Genomic DNA, 23,151 nt, shown 5'->3' with positions numbered 1-23,151 from the left:
AAACAGAATCCAACAACACGTAAAAAAGATCATACACCATGATCAAGTTGGGTGCATCCCCGGGACACAAGGATATTTCAACATACATGAATCAATCAATGTGATACACCACAGAGAAAGGACAAAAATCACATGATCATCTCAGTAGGTGCAGAAAAACCATTTGATAAAATTGAACACCTATTTATGATAAAAAATCTAACCAAAGTGGGTACAGAGGGAACATATCTCAACATAATAAAAGCTATTTATGACAAACCTACAGCCAGCATTATACTCTTCAGTAAAAAGCTGAAAGCCTTTCCGCTAAAATCTGGAACAAGACAAGGATGGTCTCTCTCACCACTTCTATTCAATATAGTATTGCAAGTCCTGGCCAGAGCAATTAGACAACAACAACAACAACAACAACAACAACAACAACAACAACAACAACAACAACAAAAAGGAATGAACGGGATCCAAATTGGAAGAGATGGGTAAAATTGTCATTATATGCAGATGACATGATACTATATAGAGAAAATCCTCAAGGCTCCACACAAAAACTATTAGAGCTGATGAAAGAATTCAGCAAAGTTGCAGGATACAAGAGTAACATACAGAAATTGGTGACATTTCTTTACACTAACAATGAAATATCAGAAAAGGAAAGTAAGGAAACAATCCCTTTTAAAATTGCATCCAAAAAAATAAAATACTTAGCAATAAATCTGACCCAGGAAGTGAAAGACATATGTGGAGAAGTACAAAATACTGACTAAGGAAATTAAATATGACTTAAAGAAATGGAAAGATATCCCATGTTCTTAGATTTGATGAATTAATATTGTGAAGATGGCCATACAGTTTTAATGCCATCCATATTAACCCAGGACACTTTTCACAGAACTACAATAAATTATCCTAAAATTTAAATGGAATCACAAAAGACCCAGAATTTCCAAGGCAATACTGAAGAAAAAGAACAAAGCTGTAGGAATAACCCTCCCAGACTTCAGACAATGTTGTAGAGCTACAGTAATCAAAACAGCATGGCATTGGTACAAAACCAGACATAGGGATCAGTGGAACAGAAGAGAGAGCCCAGAAATAAATCCACAAACTTTTGATCAATTAATCTTTGACAAATGAGTCAAAAACATACAGTGGAGCAAAGACAGTCTCTTCAGCAAATGGTGTTGGGAAAACTGGACAGCTGTATGAACATCAGTGATGTTAGAACACTCTCTCACACCATATAAAAAAATAAACTCAATATAGCTTAAAGGGTTAAACATAAGACAAGACACTATAAACCTCTTAGAAGAAAACATAGGCAAAACATTCTCCAACACAAATCTCAGCAATGTTCTCCTTGGGCAGTCTACCCAGGCAATAGAAAAACAAAGCAAAAATAAACAAATGGGACCTGATTAAACTTACAAGCTTTCACACAGCAAAGGAAACCATAAGCAAAACAAAAAGACAACCTAAGGAATGGGAGAAAATATTTGCAAAACATGAGACTGACAAGGGCCTAATCTCCAGAATATATGAACAGCTCATTCAACTTAATAAGAAAAAAAAAAAAAAAAGAAAAACCCAATCCAAAAATGGGCAGAAGACCTAAACAAGCAATTCTCCAGTGAAAACATACAAATAGCCAATAGGCACATGAAAAAATGTTCCACGTCATTAATTATTAGAGAAATGCAAATCAAAACTACAATGAGATATCACCTCACACTAGTCAGAAGGACTGTTATTCAGGAGTACACAAAGGATAAATGCTGGAGAGGCTGTGGAGAAAAGGGAACCCTCCTACACTGCTGGTGGAATGTCATTTGTTGTAGCTGTTATGGAAAACAGTATGGAGATTCCTCAAAAGACTAAAAATAGACTTTCCCTATGATCCAGAAATCCCACTTTTGGGCATATATCCAGAGGGAACCTAAATTCAAAAAGATACATTCACCCTAATGTTCATAGCAGCATTATTTATAATAGTCAAGACATGGAAACTACCTAAATGTCCATCGACAGATGACTGGATAAAGAAGTGGTATGTTATACAATGGAATACTACTCAGCCATAAAAATGATAAAATAATGCCACTTGCAGCAAGAGGGATGGACCTGGAGAATGTCATTCTAAGTTAAATAAGCCAGAAAGAGAAAGAAAAATACCTATGATATCACTTATATGTGGAATCTTAAAAAAAAAGACAAATGAACTTATTTGCAAAACAGAAACAGACTCTCAGACATAGAGGACAAACTTGTGGTTATCATGGGGGAGGGGGTGGGAAGGATTAATTGGGAACTAGAGATTTATACGTATAGAACAGATAAACAACAAGTTCATGCTGTATTTCACAGGAAACTATATCCAATACATTGCAGTAACTTACGATGAAAAAGAATATGAAAACAAATATATGTATGTTCATATATGACTGAAGCATTGTGCTGTACACCAGAAATTGACACAACATTGTGAACTGACTATCCTTCAATAATATGTGTGTGTGTGTATGTATGTATGTATATACATATACACACACACAAAAAAAAAACAGGATCCCAGGAGGCCTCAGTGCACTCACCCCAGCCCTTAGAAACCATGATGATGTGGTAAATTCCCCATTTAGCACATATCAGTATGGAGCAGATGACATTCAAACAATTCAGCGCAGATTCTTTCCAGTCCTGGCGTTGCCCAGGTGTCCTGGACCCTCACTGGCAGGTGGGCACAAATGGACTCACGTACACATTGACACCGGGATCTCACCGGCTTGAGCAGGAACGTGCACAGGAACTCCCTTCCCAAGACAATCTTGGGAGGCCTCAAGAAAGTGGTTTCCCAGCGTCCACACTCATCTAGGCATTGCCAGCAGTCCTAGTCTCTGGCCATCTCTCTAGTTGGAGCTCTACCACTGAGGTACCACTATGCCTAGCTATGTGCCCACCACCACCATCGATCCATAAGAGCTCAGCTGTCTCTGGAAGGGGGAAGACAAACATTCCCTCCCTTGGTGGTAAACTCAGTTATAGGGGTCTCAGGCTGTGTTACTCAGGCCCTGGATGTCAGTGAATTACTGAGATGACATGTGGTTCACCCACACTCTCCACTAGGTCAGGGGAGCTCAGGCAGTTCAGCCACAGTAGTAGCCATCCACTGGCCCTAAACTCCTATTCTCCACCCAACCACAGCAGACTTGGGCTGGCTGTGCCCCAGGGGCCTGGCCTTCATATACCCTGTTCCTGAAGTTAGGTGATTCTCTGCCCATCTTGTATGATCTGACCTCTAACCAAGGGATCCCACTATATATCTCATCTGCATAACACACTGACCAAATTTCAGCTCCAGCCCAATCAGTTTCCCCATTGCCTGAAACCAACTTAGTGCTTAGTATTATTATCCTGTTTTTTTTTTTTAAAGATAAACTGAAGCCTAGTAGGTTTTAAGTAGCTTTTCAGAGGTGACATATGTAGGAAGTAGTGGAACAGGAATTCAAAACTTGATCTATCTTGAGAGAACTTGAACGTCTTTGTCCTTCTCACTCCTGCATGTTGTACCCAGATGCCTGTTACCCTGTCTGACTTCCCCTCATCACCTGGGGAAGGCTTACTCTAACCTGTCCCAAGAGCAAACCCCAGATGCCCACTACTGAACAGAGAGACTAAGGTGGGGGTGGAGGGAAAGGACTAAGCAGGGGACAGAGGGAGCCAGTGAGCCTGGGAGTGGGACCTGGACTGTCACTGAAATCACTGGCAGGGAGAGGGACTTGAAAGGTCTGTCTTCAGGGACTCGCTGCCCTCCCAAACGGTGTGCTGGCATGGGCTGCTAGTGCTCATTGCCAAAGTCAAACACAGACAAGCTACGGAGGGGAGAAGAAACTAACAGAAATCATAGGCTTCCAGTTCCTAGTCTAGGGTGCGAGGAGCTTGGAAGTCATCCCTCCCATCCTCAAAACAAGAAAAAATGAACAGACTGAAAAGAAACAACTCTTTCTAGACCCATCAAAGAACTGAGGTCACAGGGCAAACCATTGCCCTGAGAATTGGAGAAGCAGGCAGATGCTTTATACAGTATGATTAGAGAAGCCCAGGTCCAGTGTGGGCAGGGACTAGAACCAACACTGTGACACGCAGGCCCCAGGTCCAGCTTCTCCACGGGATGAGCACTCCAGATGAGGGAAGCACCAGCCTCTCTCCTGCTGGTCAAGGCTGACACAAGCTGTGGTCGCCGCTGTAATGCTCAGTAGAGCCATGGCTGAGTCAATGGGCAGCACTTACCAGCTTTGACAGCTGTGAGCCTCGGCTGTGGTCCGTGCCCATGAAGTCTTGAGGAAGGCCAGCCTTCCTCCTGCAGGGAGGCAATCTTGAACAAGTAAACCTTGCCCTCTGGCTACTTCAAGAATCAAAACCCAGCCATGGCAATCTCAGGTATATAGCTATGAGAAATGAAAACATATTTCCCCACAAAAACTTATATACAAATGTTCACAGCAGAATCATATGATATAATGCATAATTGTGAGAAAAGTGGAAAATAAAGTATATTTTCATTTTTGTTTGTATCTGAAACATTGGAAATATCACTTAAGAAACTAAGTAGCTATCTAATAATGGCAGGGGGAACTAAGATGTCACAAGGGTGGAAGTGAAACTTCTCAATGTACAGTATTTTGTTATTTTAACTTTAAACTGTGAATGTGTTCTAAATTTGAAACAAAGTTTTAGAAACCATAGGAATTATAGTTCCCAACTAGATTTGAAATATTGTAAACATGAACAATGTTTTTAAAATATATATAACTATTCAAAATCTGAGTTGGGAATAACAGTGGTAGAAGAGAATCTGTTAATGTCAAACTTTCAAAGTGAAATCAATAGATAATGTCTAAATTTGAAGCACAGTGTTTAGAAAACACAAATGTGTTTAATTTATTTCACAACCTGTTAATGCATTTCATAATTTTATCTATTTATTTGTTTGTTTATTTATCAACTCTTTCTACCTTATAGAGATCTTTTATGCAACAATATTTCCCATGACAAAGATACATTTATTTGAAATGCGGTAATTCCTCCAGTTTTGTTTTTGTTTTTTTCTTCTATGAAGTTCAAGTAAAATTACAATGAACATTTTTGGTTTAAAAAAGCTTGTATACAAATGTTCACACCAGAATTAATCCTAATAGACAAAAAGACTACAAATCTGTGGGGACACCAGACCCGCCCCTGGGGTCACGAGAGCCAATCCGCGCGCACGCTTCTCGGCCCCGCCCCGGCGTCCTCCTCCGCACCGTCCCTCCCTCCGCCCACCCGAAAGTCAGTTTGTCAGGCGGGCAGGGGGCATCCTGTCCGAGCAGCTGGCGGTTCTGCGGTTCTCTCTAGCGGCGCTGGCCCTGCTCCCTCTGGCCAGCGGCTGCGGCTGCAGCTGCAGCGGCGGCAGCGCAGTCCCTCTGGGAGGAGTGGTGTGGGCCGAGCGGCTGCCGCGGAGTTTCGTGCCCAGCGCTGCGGCGGCGGCGGCGGCGGCGGCGGCGCAGCCCTGAGATGGTCTGCGGGCTGGTACCCGAAGTGGGCGGCGCTCCAGCAACCTGCTACACCGTCGAGGGCTCCCCCGACGTGGTGTGGTGACCGGCCTGCCGGCCGTGCCCGCCCGCGCGGCCCCCCACCCGGCCTCGGCAGACGCATCTGCGGCGTCGGCCCCACGACCCGCGACCCCAGCCCCGAGCGCGGCCCCGACTCCCGCAGGGCTCCCCCGCAGTCCTCGCACCTGGGGTCTCGGGCAGGGCCGGGCGGTTCGCGCTGGGGCGTTGCTCGCGGAGCTTCCCGGGCCGGCCCTCGCTGGGCGCAGGGAGTAGGGGAGTGGTGCGGGGTTGGGGGTGGAGGCTGGGAACGTGGCCTCCAGGGACCCCCAGAACGGGAACGGGGCCCCCACCCCCGGGTGCTCCTCGCAGCCTTCCCTTGACGTCGGACTGTGAAGCCGCGAAGTCCTTCAGGTGCTCGCGGCGGCGGCCGTGGTCTGGGAAGCGGTCGGCAGCGGCGTGTGTGCACAGCCCTGAAGTCATCTTGTTTGCCCCCTCGCCTGCATTTTCTGCCGCCGGCTTTGCTTCAGCACCTTCCGTGGTGCCAGGGCTGCTCTCCTGCGCAGCCTTTCTAAGCCGCATGAGCGGCACCGGTGTTGGTGTGGAGTGTTTCAGTCTTGAAGTTTTTAAGTGGATGTTGGTGTGGTACCGTTCGTGTTTCAGGAAGGGTAAGTTGGCATTCCTGTCTTGATTTCTTAAGGGGTCATTAGGAGTTGGGCCTAATTTGACTTTTTCCCCTTGTATCACGGGTGAGCTCCGTTACTAGCGTAAAGGCACCCAGTCGTTTTAGCACAGTGACTATGGACTTTCTCAGTTACTGCTTCAGTGCTCAGTGTGTATGCAGCCCTGATGGAGTTCTTGCAGGACCGCATGCAGGCTCCCTTGTCTGGCTCCACATCCCTCAGAAGTGTTCATGGAATGTGGGGGTGGGTGTTGTTTTTTATTAGAGCCAGCTACGTGTGATATTTTTTGCTGACGGAGACTTGTGGAGCTGATATTTTGTAAAGCTTAATGTTTCTCGAAAGACTTAAAGATTTTAAGGAAGAATTTTTTTTTTTCATTTTCTGAGTCTGTTCATTAGGAATTTTGCCTTTTCTGTGCAAAGTGCTTTCCTAATCATAGAGGATATAAAGAGTGGAGTTTGAATTGAGCCTTTCAGAGTGGGTGTGGTTTTGATATAAAGACAGGTGCAAGTGACAATCTAAGCTGTGGAATCCAATCCTGGAAAAGGAATTAGTTGGCAAATTGTGGAGAACTCTGTAGGCAGAACAGAGTTCAATTTTATATTTGTGCGATGGAGAAGCATCAGAGTTTTTGAAGAGACAGGCACACGATCAGTTTTGAAATATTTGAAGAATCTAGATGAACACTGGTGGAAATAAAAGGAGAGAACCGAGGTGGAGAATCAGACTGTGTGACCTTCTAGAGGTGAAGTGATGTAATGGCGTGAAAGATGGAGATGTTAGAGTCAGTAGGGGGCTCTTATCAGAGGAGTGGTGGACTTTTCATCATGGCAGGTATGGGATGAAGCAAAGGATGATGAGGTCTTACAGGGTAAGAGGCTGAAGAGGTGGAATTTGGATTTGGGAGAGATTCTGAGACAGGACGTGGTGGTGTGGTATGGGGAAGGTTGTTAATTCCAAGGCTTCTAGCTTGGGGCCATGGTGGCAGGAGTACTGTAGGCAGAGGAGGTTTGTTAAGGAGAAATACTGAGTTCTGGTTTGGACTCATTAAGTTCATGATGCTGGTTTACAAGGCCCTTTAGGCTGTATCTAGAAGGCATCCTGAAAATGAAAGGGATATAGCATCTGGAGATGAAAATTTGTGTAAGTGGTAGTCTGGTGTGGATGAACACAGATTCTTATTTGAGATCATTGGTTAGGTGAAATTGCATGCATGTATTCTGTGTGTTTATCTTTTTAGTAAATAATCCGTAGCATTCAGTAGATTTTCAAAGCATTCATAATCCCAGAGAGTTTAAGAACCAGTGAGACAGAACAGAAAGAGCAAAGGAGGAACCGTGACAAGCAAGTAGTTTTAAGAGGTGGGCAAAGGAAGCTGAGGACTGGTGAGATATATAAGACCCAGGAGAAAAGGAAAAAAAAAAATGGTATGAAAGAGAGAAGCTGAAGCTGTATGCTTCATGACCTAATTAAGGTAAGTATGTTGGATAAATTCAGCTTGAAACATTTTCTGAATGTGACTGAGAAGTCGTGGGGTCATCTCCCTAGATTGTAATTGAAGCCTTGAGAAGGCACAAGATAAGAAAAAATGAGTGAGCTGAGCCGAAGGAATGCCTGACTTTAGGTGTCCATAGCAGTCAAGGTACAGAGGAGGAGGAGATTGGTCAGAGACCAGAGACCCGGGAGTCCACATTGTCAGTGGAGCTGGGGGACGTAGTGGTCACTGGGGATTGGTACTGAGGACTGTAGAGAGCACAGTGCAGCTGGAGGACAAGCTGTTGGGTTTGTTGACTTTCAGCTCTCCTAAAAAATAGTTTTAACCAAAATTTCGTTGTGCTCACATTCCTGGTGGTACAGTATCTGGTCCTGTTAAGGTGTCTGTGATGATGGCAGGCTAGTCAGAACTGCTGTTTAGCCAGTGCTTTCTGTTAAGTTTTTTCTCTTAAGCATATGTTAATTAGTCCTCTTACCCACACTGCAGGGGTGGTTCTTTTCAGTTAGTGGAAGTTTGAGTCACAGTGAGTTTACTTAATTTGCCCACAGATACCCAACTAGGAAGTGGTAGAGCATCTCTGTCTGGTCCCTAAGTGATACTCAACCAAAGATCAGAGTTTAGAAAATACATGCTTTCAATAGTAGAAAATATCTATTGTCTGCTTTCTGTGTGATTTGCTTTTTTAGCCTTTTACAAAAACCTTTCATGTAAGGTCATTCACTTAGAATTCATTGAGCTCCAGTTCTCTGCGAGGACTCAAGGGGCGCCTGCCCTTCAGTAGCTCCTGCTGCAGACAGCGGCGTGCAGTTGGGCGGGAGCACGGAAGGCCCTTGGGGAGCGCTGTGGGGGCAGAAGGCCGGGGGTGGCGTGGGGCTGCCTGTGTCTGGCTTCACAAATCTTGGTGCTGGGTGTGGATGTATGACTGGGAGTTTGCCTTGAGACGTGCACTCCAGGTAGAGGAGAATGCACATGCCAGGGCACAGAGGTCTGAGCGCGGCACATCCGGTCAGGGAAACCAGCTGTCTGGGAAGGGAGGGTGTGGGTGGGCGCCTTGGGGAGAAGGCTGGAGGGGAGGCAGCTGGGATGGGCGGGGCCAAGTTCTGAAGGACTTTGTTTTCTAAGGAGCTGGGACTTGACCTGGTAGGTGAAGGTCATTGAAGGATGCCTTTTTTCTGCTGATTCCTCATCAAATTTTGTGTTTCCCTCATTGTCTCTCTTTGACTTCCTCCCCACTGTGCTTGTTCTCTCTTCTTTCTGCTTATTTAAGGGTACTCAGTGGGTGTAAATTTTTTTTCCCTGTCTCCAGGGACATTTTGAAATGTATGTGGGTTTTGTTTTGCTTTTTGTTGTTACATTGATTGGAGGTGTTATTGGCCTTCGGTGTGTATGTGGTGGAGGTGGACGTGCCACACGACCCGCGTGCAGTGCACATGCAGCAGTCAGTCCCTGCACCAGAGGAGCGTACTGTTAAGATGCCAGTGGTGTTTCCCTCCAGCCCATCCCCAAGAAAGGCTGGGCCCTGGGCAGGTCCTTACTCCTTCTGAGATTCATCTCCTCCATGACCTTGCCCTTGTTACTCTCAGCTCTAGCACTCTCCCCATCCCTCCCTGGAACTTTGCTGGGTATTGGTGCCACCTGTTTGAAAGGCAGGACCAGCAGTAGTATAAATCCTCTACAGATGCTCCAGACCAGATTCCTAGTTGTGCTGGTTTAACTGTTAATGTAACTTTTAATAAAGAAGTCTCTTGTGTGGTTTTTAGAGCTCAAAGATGTGAGAAGACCATCTTACATGAACAACAGAAAATCCAGAGTTTCTGAACAGTTTTGAGTACAAGTAAAATGAAACAAAATTCATTTTGATATTAGTAACACCCCTAAAAATGTACTCCTGGTGGTTGGCTATAATTGGCTGTAATTGATATGCCATTCTGCTGAATTTAATTTGTATGTTCTCAATTCTCAATCATTAATAAAAAGATTTTTATGAAAATCGGCCAAGTTGAATTTTCTGGGAACTCTGTATAGTTTATTCCTCACCTTGCTCGCAGTAATGTACCTACTAAGTAGAAAACAACCGATTCCCCAAGAAACATCTTGAGCTACCCCACCCCGAGTCCAGCCTGCTGTGCCCACCCACCTGCCTGACCCTGAGATGCTTTCTTCCTTTTTGCTTCTCTTTTCTCTTTCACTTCTTGGGGCTCCCATACATTGGAAAGCCAACAGGATAGATGTTCTCCAAGGTCCCTCTCAGATGCGCAGTCTTAGGGCAGGCTCTGGGCTCTGAACCCATCCGTGGCTGGTAGGAGCTGGGGGTGGGGTGCAGGGGTGAGGTCTGTGTGGATTTCACCATGACCAGCTGACTAACAGTTGCAGGCTTGCCTTAAGTGCTATGGTTTCAGAATCATTTTCATCCTCACCTTTGAGGTATTATTATTATTTTTTTACTTTACAGATAAGGAAACCAGGTCGCAGGTGCCTTGTCTAGGATTCACAGCCAGTAAATGTACAGCAGAACTGAGATTTGTCTAGACCTCAAAATGTGTAAATTTTTTTTTCCTGAACTACTGTAGACTTTCCTCTATTACAGAGAGTTACCTGGAAATGTGCTTCCTCCAGCCTGGGTTCCTGAATGTGTTGGCACCAAAGTATAAAATGATGATTGTCATGACCAACTTGGGCCTGTTATGGAGATGGAAGAGGGAAGAACCAGAAACTTGGAAGGGGTGAGGGAGGTAGGGTCAAAGCAGCTTCATTTTTATCAGAAGGGTGTTTATCCTCCTCACTCCTCCTACGTCCTCCACCAGTTTCTTGATTTTCATTCACTTAGTAACGTTATTGAGCGTGTACCTGACCTATGTGCTAAGCAGTAGGATTGAAGTGGTTTTTACACTTTGGTGTTTACAGCCTAACAGGAAAGTAATCCCATTTACTGAATATGGTGAGGTGCAGAGTGCTACCTTTTATACCCATCAAAAGTGGAGCAAAGATTTACGGAGTAGTCTGGGAGGGTTTCCTCTGGAAGAAGTGCTGTTTAAGCTGGGACCTGGAGAATGACTTGGAGCTAGTTGGGTGAAAGGTAGGGAAGGGTGCTAAAGCATTTCACACACGACTTGTAGAAAATGGGCTGTAAAAATCGGAGAGTCTGTGATTAAGATCCAGGGATATTTCTCATGGTGTTGCAGGGACAGGAAGAGCAGTTAAAGCTTCAGGTATGGATGTAACCAGGAACTAAAAACTAGACCAGGGCAGCTACTCACCTCCCTCTTTGCATTTACAAAATCTTCTTGCAGCCTGCATCTCTGCACAGCTGTTTTTGTTTGTTTGTTTGTTTTTCTCTTTTCACTTTACCACATCCCCATGCACTTGTCAGAAGAGCGCTGACCCTAGCTGCCCAGAGCACTCTGACTCCTGGGGGAGAGAATCTGATCCAGGTTGGGCTAGTGTCCACCACTGGTCAGGGCACCTGAGGCCAGGTGGAGTCATGTGATAAGGCTGGGCCTCTCTAAGGTTGCACAGTGAGGTGGGTGGTCATGAGCTGTCTCCCGCTGACCTCTGACTTACCAGATTAGTTCTTGGTGCTCCTTCCCCTGCTCCTCATGTGCTGGGCCGAGGCCTGCTGTTGGGGGCTGTGGGGGAGGAAAGAAGGGGAGGGCAAAGTAGTTTAGGCAGGAGAGGGGCTTTGGGTTGGTTTTAGGGCTCTTCTGCCTTCCTGTCTCTGGCAGTATGGGGGTGCCAGCCAAACTGGGTGGCATTCTTTGCAATTTATTTAATATTGGATATATATATATAACATGTGAGTTATGCAGCCTAACAGTAAACACCCAAGAACCCACCACCCACTGACTGACTTCAGAACAGATTATCTGAGGCCCATGTTCTGATCTGTGGCTGGGCGTCTGTACAGCAGAGCAGGTAAGAGTCTGGGCTCTGGACACCTGTCTGCGACCTGAGCTTGTTTTTCTGTCCTGTAGAGAGATGGTAGCGATACCCACCTCAGGGTTGGGGGGATTGAGTTAAACACGTAGGAGAGCACTGAGCCCTTAGCCTCGGGCTAGTGCTCTGGTTAGTGAGTGGGCCTGGCGGAGCTGGGGTCCTCTGTCACCTCAGTCTCTTGGACGTCGTCCTGGAGTGCAAAGTAGAGTCCGTGAAAATGAGACTGTTAGACTTGAGTCACACAGTTTTGTGGGCTAGGGCAGCCCCCTCTCCCAGTGAGATTTAACAGTCAGAGCATCTTCTCCGCCAGGTCCTGGTCCATGTTCCCACACTCCCTGAGGGATGCTGCAGGTCCTGTAGGAGATAGACTGGTAAGGAAATAGATTACTGTCACTCTGTGAAAACACGGATATGAGATCATTCTGGACAGAGCTGCTAGCTCCACCTGGGCTTCTCAGTTACTAATTAATTCAGCAAGTGGTGTCTGTCTGCTGTAGTACACAGACTAGCTGTTCAGCTACTTCCGTGAACAAAATACCAGGTCCCCAGGCAGCACGTGGTCAGTGGATGCATGGCTTGGAGAGAGGATTAAAAAGGCTTGGTCAGGCCTTGTATTCAGGTTCCTTCTAAAGAGTTTCCTTTTATTTCTCTTTGTTATAGCACTTATCACAAACACAGGTCTAAGATACTTTTTTTTCAGAGTTTATTCATAAGTCATTTAATTTTAAGTGACTGCCTATTTTTCTGCCTTTGGAAAACTGATAAAGGTGGCTCATGCGCAAACCTATTTTTAAAGTGGGTTATTCTTTTTATTGTTATTAAATGAAGATTAAACCACCTCTGAGCAGTCCCTGGAGTTAGCAGATACTTTTCTTTTTGTTCCCTATGCCCCCTAAAATAATTTTGAGACTTTGAAGCTGTAACATGATTGTCCCCCCTATTTAAGAGTTACATAGTCTGTTGTAAGACATAAAACTATGGTTGAGAAATAAAAAAGTTGCTGGCACATCTAAGCCAGAAAATTAATTTTCTTTTTCAGCCAGTCAGAATCTTCTACACAAATTCAAACTTTTTCTCTGTAGCTTGGATTTAGTGCTGGCACTGATGGATTTGTATCTCCAAGCCCAGGTCCTCCCAGAGCCTCCTGCCCGGGTGCTGGGGGGTGCTGGTGGTGGGGTCCAGTGCAGACTCTGAGAATTGCCTTTGAGGCAGACTGGAGGGGCCGGGCATAGGGGGAGAGTATGAGACTGCAGCTGCTGCTGTCGGGGTCCCACATCTTGCAGTTTGGACTTTATTAATTCATGTTACAAGCTCCTTTAAAATGCTCATCCCTCTCTTTATACTACATTGATTTTTTAAAAATTGACCAAACAGCAAGCAACAGGAGGCTGTCCCTTGTTTTCTACTTTAAAACAACTATATAAACATAGTATAAAATTTAAATGTTCAGTTCACTGCAGATTTACAGTTGTGCAATCATCACCACAGTCCAGTTTTAGAACATTTTCATCATACAAAAAAGTTTTTTATCTAGTGTTTTCTTCACTTATAATATTTTGAGATTCATCCATGTTATTGCCAGGACAAGTACTTATGTTGCCTTTTGTCATCAAACAGTAATTAATTGGATGGCTTCACTGGATTATGGACATTTGGAATGTCTCCAGTTTTTGTCTGTTGTCTGTTGTGAATGATTCTGCAGTATACATTCATCTCTAAGTTCTTAGGTAGACATATATTTTCACTTCTGTTGGGTACACAGGAGTAGAGTTGCTGTGGGCAAGTGATGTGTGGGTGTTTTGAGATGAGGGGATGGTAAATGATTATATTTTAAACCATAATGAGACTGCAGGTTAACTTATTGAACAAACATGAATACGCTGTGCACTGGCCACTGTGCGGGCACTGGAGCAGCCTGGGGACCAGACCTGGCCCCAGTGCTTGCAGGAGTTTACTCTCAGTGGGGAAGGCGGACTGTCCTGCACACATGATGCTTCAGCTACTCGTAGGTGCTGTGAAGAAAACCAAAATGTGATTAAAAGGACAGAGAGTGGAAAGGGGAGGCCATGATTTTTTTTTTTTTCTGTAATAAAGTCTTATTCCAATAAATTGTGCAGAAATTCTTTTAGGGCAAGCATATTATCTGAAAATGATGACAATTTTGTTTATTTTCATCACTTACAATTTTTTTTCCTGTCTTAAGAGCAGTGGTGAAAGTGGGCATTGCTGATGTTAAAAGTAAAGCTTTAATTAAATGAGAAGGGCTGTCAGTTCTTTTGATGTTAGTGTAGTTTTTCTTATTCATATTTTATTTTCAAGTTATCAAAGCATAAGCTGAAGAAATTCCTCAGCGTTTCCAGCCGCTAGAGGGCGCTCTTCTCCTCTCTTTGGTCCCCTTCAGCGCTTACAGTGGAAATTTCGGAGGTGGGAAGGGCTTGGGGGTTCTGCATACCTAGGGGCTCCCGATCCAGCAGATTCAACTAACTGTGGGTTGGAAATATTCGGGAGAAAACAGAAAGTTTCAAAAAGCAACACTTGAATTTGCCACAGGCCGGCAACTGCTTACACATCATTCACGTTGCCTTACATACCATGTGTCATCTAGAGATGATTTAAAGTACACAGGAGGACACAGCGAAAGAGAATGTGAGGATGAATGTATGCGTATGTTCATGTATAACTGAAAAATTGTGCTCTACACTGGAATTTGACACAACATTGTAAAATGACTGTAACTCGAAAAAAAATTTGTATATAAAAAATAAAGTACATGGGAGGATGCATGTAATTCCATGTAAGTCCTATGTCATTGTATACAAGAGGCGTCAGCATCCATGGATGTTGGCATCTGTGGGGAGTCCTGGAACCAGTGCCTCATGGTTCCCAAGTGATGACTGGAAGCCCAGGTTCCTTATCCCAGCCTGTCATGTCCCCTCGTGGTCTGAATCCTGCCTGTACCACACTCCCCTGGTCACTCTCCTCCAGTCCTGCCAGACTGCCCTCTCCTTCTGGAACAGGCCAAGCTCACTGCACTTCATGTCTGACCTCTAGAAATACCCGTTACTTTCTGAGTATGTCTCTACTTCAATAAGACGAGCTGCATTACTACTTGAGAAAACAGGATGGAGGTTCCTTGAAAAAGTAAAAATGGACTTACCTTATGATCAAGCCTTCCCACGCCTGGGCATATGTCAGGAGAAAACTCTAATTGAAAATGTCACATGCAGCTCAATGTTCACAGCAGCACTATTTTTAATATCCAGGACATGTAACCAACACAAAGGTCTATTGACTGGCGACTGGATAAAGAAGTAATGGTCTATTTATGCCATGAATATTACTCAGCCATTAAAAACTATAAAACAATGCTGTTTGCAGACTCATGTTTGCACATATAGGTAATAATTCACAGTGAAGTAAGACAGAAGAGACAAAAATGCCATACGATACCACTTATATGTGAAATCTAAGGAAAGACAGAAATGAACTTAACTGCAAAAGAGAAACAAACCCAGAGACATGGATAGACACACTTATGGTTACCAGGGAGAGAAGGGGTGGGAAGGTGTAAATTTGTGATTTGGAATATTGCCCCTCTTGAGGAGTGATGGAAATGTTATCTATCTTGATTGTGGTGATGGTTTCCTGGGTGTAGACTGCTATCAAATTTCAACAAATAGTACATGTGATATATGTGTAATTTACAGAACAGAAATCATACCACAATAACGGTATTTAAAAAAAGCTGATTGGCTGCATTGTATCCTATGTTTTTATGTGTCTTCAGTGAGTGGGTCTTCAAGTTTCTGATCTGCCATATTTTCTGAACAAGAAGTGCCCTCCTTCCATTTCCTTTGATAAACTGTAAGTTGGTGGCATTTATTCCCATGGCTTCAACCGCTCTCCGTCCACTGATTAACTGTCAAATCATTTCCAGTATGAACATCTCATTTCAGTCCCAGAAATACACTTATAATTGACAAGTAGACATTCCCACTTGATTAACCCATAAAAATGTCTAGCTCTGTATGTTTGAATTTACACTCTCTCAGAACTAGGTTTACTTCTTCAAACAATGGTATCACTGTCCCATCTGTTTTCCGTGCCATACATCTGGGAGTTTTCCTTTACTTTTCCACTCCCTCACCCCCGTCAGTACTACAATTCTATTCCTTAATGTCCCACAACAAGGTCCCTGCTCCTCGCTCCCCACTGCATTAATTCACACCCTTTGTTAGTCTCCCCAGTGCTGTTCTTCAGAGTGAACAATCCACTTTGCTCACTTTTAATGACTAATCTGTGTCATTCTCCTCCTTAAAAACCCAAAGAATTCCCCGCTGCGTATGTGAGGAAGTCCACGCTCCCTGATTTAACGTCACACCTTCTCATCACCTGGTTGCTGCTTTTATTCAGCCTCAGCTTCCGTTAGTTCCCCACAGCCTCTAGCCTCACTGACCTTCCTTCCCTAAGTGCAAAGTGCTCTTAGACACGACCAGGCGTCTGCACGAGACACGCAAGCTGCTGAGAATCCCGTCCCCACCTCGCACTCTCCTGGTCTAGAGATTTGCTGGAATCCTTCAGATGTCAGTGCAGAAAGCATTTCCTCTCTGACACCTTCCCTACCTTCTAGAACCCTGCCCCAGGCAGTGCAAGGGCCCCTCTGAACATACAGTGTACATGATGCCAAGTGACTCTTACCACATTGTTTTGAAAACCTATTTAAATTTGTCTCTTCCACGACACACTGTGATCTCCTTGATGAATGGGGGGCTGTGTGGTGTTTGTCTACACAGCTAATGTCTGGCACAGACCCCGGGCCATCGAAAACAGTCTGCTGACTCATCAAGAAGAATTGTCGTCTTTGTGATGTAAGAAAGACTACATGATCTCTGATCTTACACCATCCGGCAAGGGTCAAAATAATTTCACATAGAACTACACAGGCAAAATATGTGTATTCTTTTCCTCTTTGTGAGCCCGAGATCATAGGCATCCTGGAATGTAGGTGTGACTCTAAGCTGTCTGTCCCCTAGGCTGTCACGTCCAACTTCAACATATTTTTTAGAAGTTGTAAGGATACGTGTACATCACCCCATCTTAGAGCAAACGGCGCTTCAGCCTGACCCAGTTTAATGTCCATATAAAAATCAGAAATCTTCCAAACTGGAGCCTGAGGAAACATTTCCCTTCTCTCCTTCCAGTATGTCTGCCATCTGCATCCCACATCCCCACTGCTCATCTGCGTCAGGCCACCTTCTATCTAGAAACATTTTCGGTGGGACACTTGGATGAGAACTAATTACAGCAGTCATGAAAATGGTCCCATGAACGTAGGCTCTGCACAACAAGGATGCTTTGACCAGAGGCCTCAGCCGTGGCCTGCTTGGTCTGTTCACGTATTCTGCCTGGCTTCCCTGCAGACGTTCTGCAGAAAATCAAGCCTGCAGTTAAAGTCATAGAAGGCCCAAGAAATCCAGAAAAATGGAGTGAGATTCATCTCCTTGGGAATATTTTTGAAAACCATCCATTAATAGGAAGAGGAGATTTAAGAGGTTCGTTTCAGAGCAGATGTTGTCCAACTGCAGGTGGGTCAGTTTTGTCGTTGTTGCTCGCTATTTGGCTTTTTGCTGCTTCTAACACACCGCTGTTTAGAGAAGTGGCCTGAGTCGGCCCTCAGAGCAGAAAGGTGAGCTGGGCCTGGAGACAGCCAAGCTCCTCTACTGTGCAGTGACCCACTGAGAAGGAAGGGATGGCCCAAGGCTTCCTCTGACTCTCTCCCTCAGTTATAAACTCTATGAAGGGAAAATGGAACAAAAAAATCTTAATTCAATATGGTATTGTCAAAGTATAAAAATAATTGTCTTTGGAGGGGAGAGTATAATTCAAGGGGTAGAGTACGTGCTGGGTTCAATTCGCAGTACCTCAATGTAAAAAATAATAAGAAAAATTCTTTAAAAAGAAAGAAAAAGAACAAAGAAGAAAAGAGATCTCAAACAACCCAAGTTTAAAAAGAAAAAAAGTCTTTTAAAAATAGTAGTCAGCTCGGTCTTTTGCTAGATTAGGAGTTTGGGATTAACAGATACACACTACTATGTATAAAATAAATAACCAACTCCCAGGTCCTTAATAACCTAGTTCAACCTCAGTCCTTTCTCTTTTTTCCCCTAAGCAACCCGTGGAAGCCTCTGAAATTCTCATATTATAAAAGAATTCATTTAAAGGCGGTTTGAAAGTTACTGGTTAAAAGAGTTATTTGTGGTTCTATGAATATAGGTCTAGTAAGAAAGACAGACAATAAACCAGTAAGCAAATAAATATATGATGTACTGCCAGGTACTAATAATTGCCACAAAGAAACATAGAGCATATTAGGAGAGAAAATGATTGAATAGGAAATATGTGCGTGCTATTTTAAATAATGTGGTCAGATAAGTCCTCTCTGAAGGTAAAATAATTTGAACAAAGTCCTGAATGAAGCAAAAGAATAAGCCACGTAGGTAACAGACAAGAAAAGCCTCCCAGGCCGGGAGAAGTGCAAGTACGAGACTTGGAGTTACAAACACAGCTGTCCTGGTGGGGACCATCTGGGCGGTGAAGATGGGCTGGAGCAGAACGGTGAGAACTGAGGCTGCAGAGACGGGTGAGGGACCGGATCACACAGGGCCTTGGTAGGGACTCTGGATATCCTTCTGAATACAATGGAAAATCACGAGAGTATTTTGCAAAGCGGAACAACTTGATCCGATTCATACTTTAATAAGACCGCTGTGGGTAACATGGGGAATAAGCAATGGAAGCAGGGCAAGGTAAGCTGATGGGAAGCCAGTGGGAAGAGTGCTGCTGACCTGGAGAGAGACACCGAGGTTGGGCTGGGATGATGGCGGGAGACGGGCTGAAAGTGGGACACGATTTGACAGTAACAGTCTCAGGCCTTGATGTTGGATTTGGACACAGAGAGACACAGAGTGGTTCAGGGTGATGAGTAAGTTATATCTGGGGCTGAGTCACAATTAGAGTCCAGGGTCCTGACAGGAGAAGAAAGTGGGGACGTTGATGTCGGTAAGAAGGGTTGGTGGGCGTTGAATTCCCCCTAGAGCTGCGGCTCTGTTTCTCTGTTGATGAGGTCAGCAGAGCAGGGATTTGTGTTCCTACTTCTGCAGAGAATTGCGTATCCTCCTCAACAGTAATTTTGAGAGGCGACCTGCCGATCCAACTGCAAAATCTTGAATCTGCTTCTTTCTATCTAGGAGGAGGTTTTCACCTAAGGTGCCAACCAAAAATTCCCGTGTCCCGAGTTAGAGCTGTGTGCCTTTGGGATGCTCTCAGAGCTGCCTCTACAGAGGCTCGGTGTGCTCTCTCTCCCTCAGAGAACACAGGTCCCCTTCAGCCCAGTGGGTCTTGGCAGAGAATTCTTCATTCTACACAGGTCCCCCTCAGGCCCTCGGGACCAGCCTTCCACTGGGCCAAGCCCTGAAAAGAAGCATGAGGTCCAGGGATAGGAGCTGGCCATGTGCGATCTTGGAGAGGGCTTTCTCCAGGGAGCCATCTGGAAGATTACATGAAGACAGTCTACAAAAGGGCCGGAAGGTTGATGGTGTAAATGGATTTTAATTTTTACTCTGAATCTGATTCTGTCCTTCCGTTTTGTTAAGCAAGTGTTCTTAGGCTAGCCATGGTTCAACTTTGTCTTTCTTTCTATTTGATCATCCAAGAAGTTTAGATAGGGTATTTGTTTTAGGATAAGAACCTTTAAAAACATCCTTGCAAATAGCGTCTTACTGGGCATTTGGCCAAGACAACCAGTAAATTCTCCCAGCAATATTGAACCCCTTTTTCCTCCAGGGGATCTCCAAAGGTATACATGTTCCAAGTCTGACCCAAAACTAATGAGCCTTTTTTTTACCGCTTCACCATGGACAAAATATGTCACTAAAGAAGGTGAGAAAAGAGCACGTCCCCATCATCCAGAGTCCCTCCCAAAGAGCCCACAGAAGTAAAGAGGAGATGAACGAGAGAAACGGTTTATTTATACACACGCAGTAGCCAACCAGAAAAGTAACTACCATGTTAAATGGTGAAAGTTAAAGGCTTTTTTTTTTATCAACCTAACTTTATAGGGCAAAGGGAGAGGAGAGAACTGGCTTCCATGACAGGTTTTCTTCTACGTGTATTGAATCTCAGTTATCTTCAGCTTAAAGTGCTTTTGTATTAACCGTGGGTTCCATCTGACTTTCCATTCCTCGAAATTTGTTCTTCTTTTTCAAGATTCACTCATGTATTCTGAGCCCCTGGATTGTCCACGTGAATTTTAGATTGATTGTCAATTACTGCAAAACACCACCTGGGATTTGGGTAGGCATTCGTTGAATCCTTAGATCTATTCGTGGACTATTGTCATCTTAGTAGAATGAAGCCTTCTGCTCCATGAATATGGGATTATTCTATGTGAATGTAGGTCTTAATTTCTCTCAACAGAATCTCTAATCTATTGTAGTCTTCAGTGTCCAAGTCTGGGACTTCTTCCTCACCTCTATTGGCTGCTGATTCAGAACAGACATGACCTTCTGGAGAACCTCGACTGCCACGGAGCTGACATGGAACTGAGTCCTGAGAAGGCTTTAAATTCTTTTAAAAACAGGATTAATGTACTTTAATTACTCCATAGATGAGTAATGAATGGGCCACATTAACATAGGATTTTAATCCTTTTAGAATTAGTAGAGCGACACAGACACATTAAAAAAATTGAAATATTACCTAAAAGAGGAGAAGAGATTTGTAAATCCCACCCACAGAGGTGACTGTCATGAATGATTTGGTGCTTATGTATCAGTCTCTGTGTCTCTCAGTCTGTGTCTCTCCGTCTCTGTCTCTCACACACTCACAATCAGATTCATTTACATCTGTGTTGATTTCACACATATGTGGTCGTGCAGATGGGACCCTGGATGCAGACGGTGGGTCTGGATACTTCCACCCTGAGGTCTCCCTTGACATTGGGTAGAGACCAGGCACCCACTTTTCCAACTGCACAGCATACATTCATTAACATGAACCAGAACGAGTGGACCCCATCCCCTCTCCATTTATTTTAGTGTTGCTTTAATTCCAACTGTTTTGACCAGTGCTGTGATGAACACCCTTGAAAAGACATCTTTGAATAGGTGTGCAAGGACTTTAGTGGGATGGACTCTAAGGGTCCTGGGGAAGGGATGCACCTGTGGCCCTTTGATAAGTGCTGCACCCCGTTCTCCGGGAGAGGACTGTCCATCCACTCTTCCCTCTAGGGTATCTGCTGAAGCCTCTGCCTGCTCACATTGTCACCAGGGCTGGTTGTCACCTGACTAAAGACCTGCCAGTGTGATGGTGACAATTGTTGTTTCCATCTGCCTGTGTCCTCACCTGAGAGATCAAGCATCTCTAACACACATTGGCCACCCCAGTGCCTCTCATTGGAACTGCCCATGTCTGTTCTCTTTCTGTTTAGAACACTGGGTTTCGAGAGGTTTTTGGACCACAGGGATGTGAAAACTTTCTCCAACCTTGGGTTATGAGGAACACTTTTTCCAGGTTGTGGTTTGTCTTTCCAGTTGTTTTTATGGGCTTTTGCTTGTTTTTTGATTTGTTTGGTTTTGTTTTTGCCACAGGAAGAGCTAAGAATCTCCTTTCTGTCTTCTGGCTGTGGTGTCACGGGGGAACAGCAGTATCTACCCTGAGAATATGCGGAGTTACTGAAAGGGCTTCATTTTGTACATCACATCTTTGGTCCACCTGGATTTCCCTTTCAGATAATAAAAGTGCTATTTGAAGTGAAAACAAACAAACAAAAAAATAACCAGCCCCAGCTTAAAACACTTGGGCAGGCACAAAAAGCCAGCTTTCATAAAGTTTCATTGACAGGGAACACCTAGGAGAGGTAAAGACACCCAGAGAGAAAGAGGACTTGGGGCTGTCAGGGGCTGGGGGAGGGAGAAAGGGGAGTGTGCGCTATGGATCCAGGGTTTTACTTTGAGGAAAGAAATAGTGTGAAACTAGATGGTAGTGATGGTCGCACATCATGTGAATGCACTTAATGCTCCTGAATTGCACAATTTAAAAGGAGAAAAGTCTATATTTTATTACAGGAAACTTTAAAAAGAAAAATAAAATGTGAAGCAAACAAAGTAAAGAAAAACCAAACAAAAACATCTCCAGTGGATGGGATGTCATGTTTGGGAGGCGGAGGGGACTGGTGGTGGGATTTTGGAGAAGAAGGTATGGTTGGGTGCAGAGGGGGCTCTGCCCCAGGGGGCGGTGATGCCTGAACTGGTTCTCCGTTGCCCAGCAGTCCAGCTGCAGATGCAGGTTCAGGAGGAGCTGCAGGAGCGGCAGGAGGGAGCTTGGGGTCTCCTGGATCCAGATCGTCCTTTTTTTGGTGTCTGACAACTTCCCCTGCCCCTGCCTGCTCTGGATCTGTAACTGTTGGAAGTGGAGAGAGTTTTAAGTCTTGTGGAAGAGCTCATGCTGTGAGAGAGGAAAAACTTACCCACGTGCCTCCCTTTCCATGTGCCTCTTCAAGGACAGAAACCTTCCCAGAGCTTTCCAGACATCTCCCACTCAGAAAGTGCCCACAGGATGTCTTCTGTGACTGAATTCTTCCAAACCGGTGGTCTGAGGCCAGTCTTTGCTCTGGTCCCAACAGTAGCCTCTGGGGACACCTCCCTCTGTGGCCCAGCCCTTGCCCCTCCCTCACCTACACACATGCACCAGCTGCGCCATTCTCATCTTTGGGCTCTGCTTCCGGGGGCTTCTGGTCCTCTACCTGACTTGCTGCGAGGTGGGCACGGTGCTCCAGGTCAGAGCTGGGTGTGCTGAGCTGCCCGTCAGCCTTGGGCAAGTCCCTGGGGAGAGGCCTGTATGGTGTCTAGGCCAGAAGTCTGCCAGGTTCATTTCTGGGCCGTCGTGGTGGGGACCCCTCCATATCCAGAGTCACTTGGAGCCTGCACTGGCCCTCAGAAATGTGGCACACCAGCCCCTCACTTGGGGAAGTGGCATGGGTGTCCTTGTCCCCTGGCTCCTGTGGTGTGCAGCTCTGCAATGACAGTGACCAGCAGCCGGCCTCAGAGCCCTGCCCGGCCAGGACCACCCCTGCTTCTGCCCAGTCGACCCTCTGCTGCCAGATGAGACTGGGACCTTATTCATCTCAGACAGTCACCCGGGAGGGAAGAGACATACCCAGAGAGCATGGGCTCCACCTCGGGCAGCAGGACCCTGCCCCGGCTTTCCACATCCCAGCCAGCCAGCTTTGACCTGGGCTGTGGATGTGACCGGCCCCCCAGGCCTCTGACCTGCTCTTGCTTGAGGCAGAAACCCATCCCCAACTTGACTGCTCCACCTCTACCAGCCAGGACGGGGCCGTGGGGCTGAGTGGGATCTGAGTGGTGGCCCGGCCTGGGCGGGCCTGCCCTGGGCCTCTCTGTGT

This window comes from Camelus bactrianus, chromosome 25, assembly GCF_048773025.1.
Source record: "Camelus bactrianus isolate YW-2024 breed Bactrian camel chromosome 25, ASM4877302v1, whole genome shotgun sequence".
NCBI classification, from domain to species: domain Eukaryota; kingdom Metazoa; phylum Chordata; class Mammalia; order Artiodactyla; family Camelidae; genus Camelus; species Camelus bactrianus.
This window is presented reverse-complemented; position numbering follows the sequence as displayed.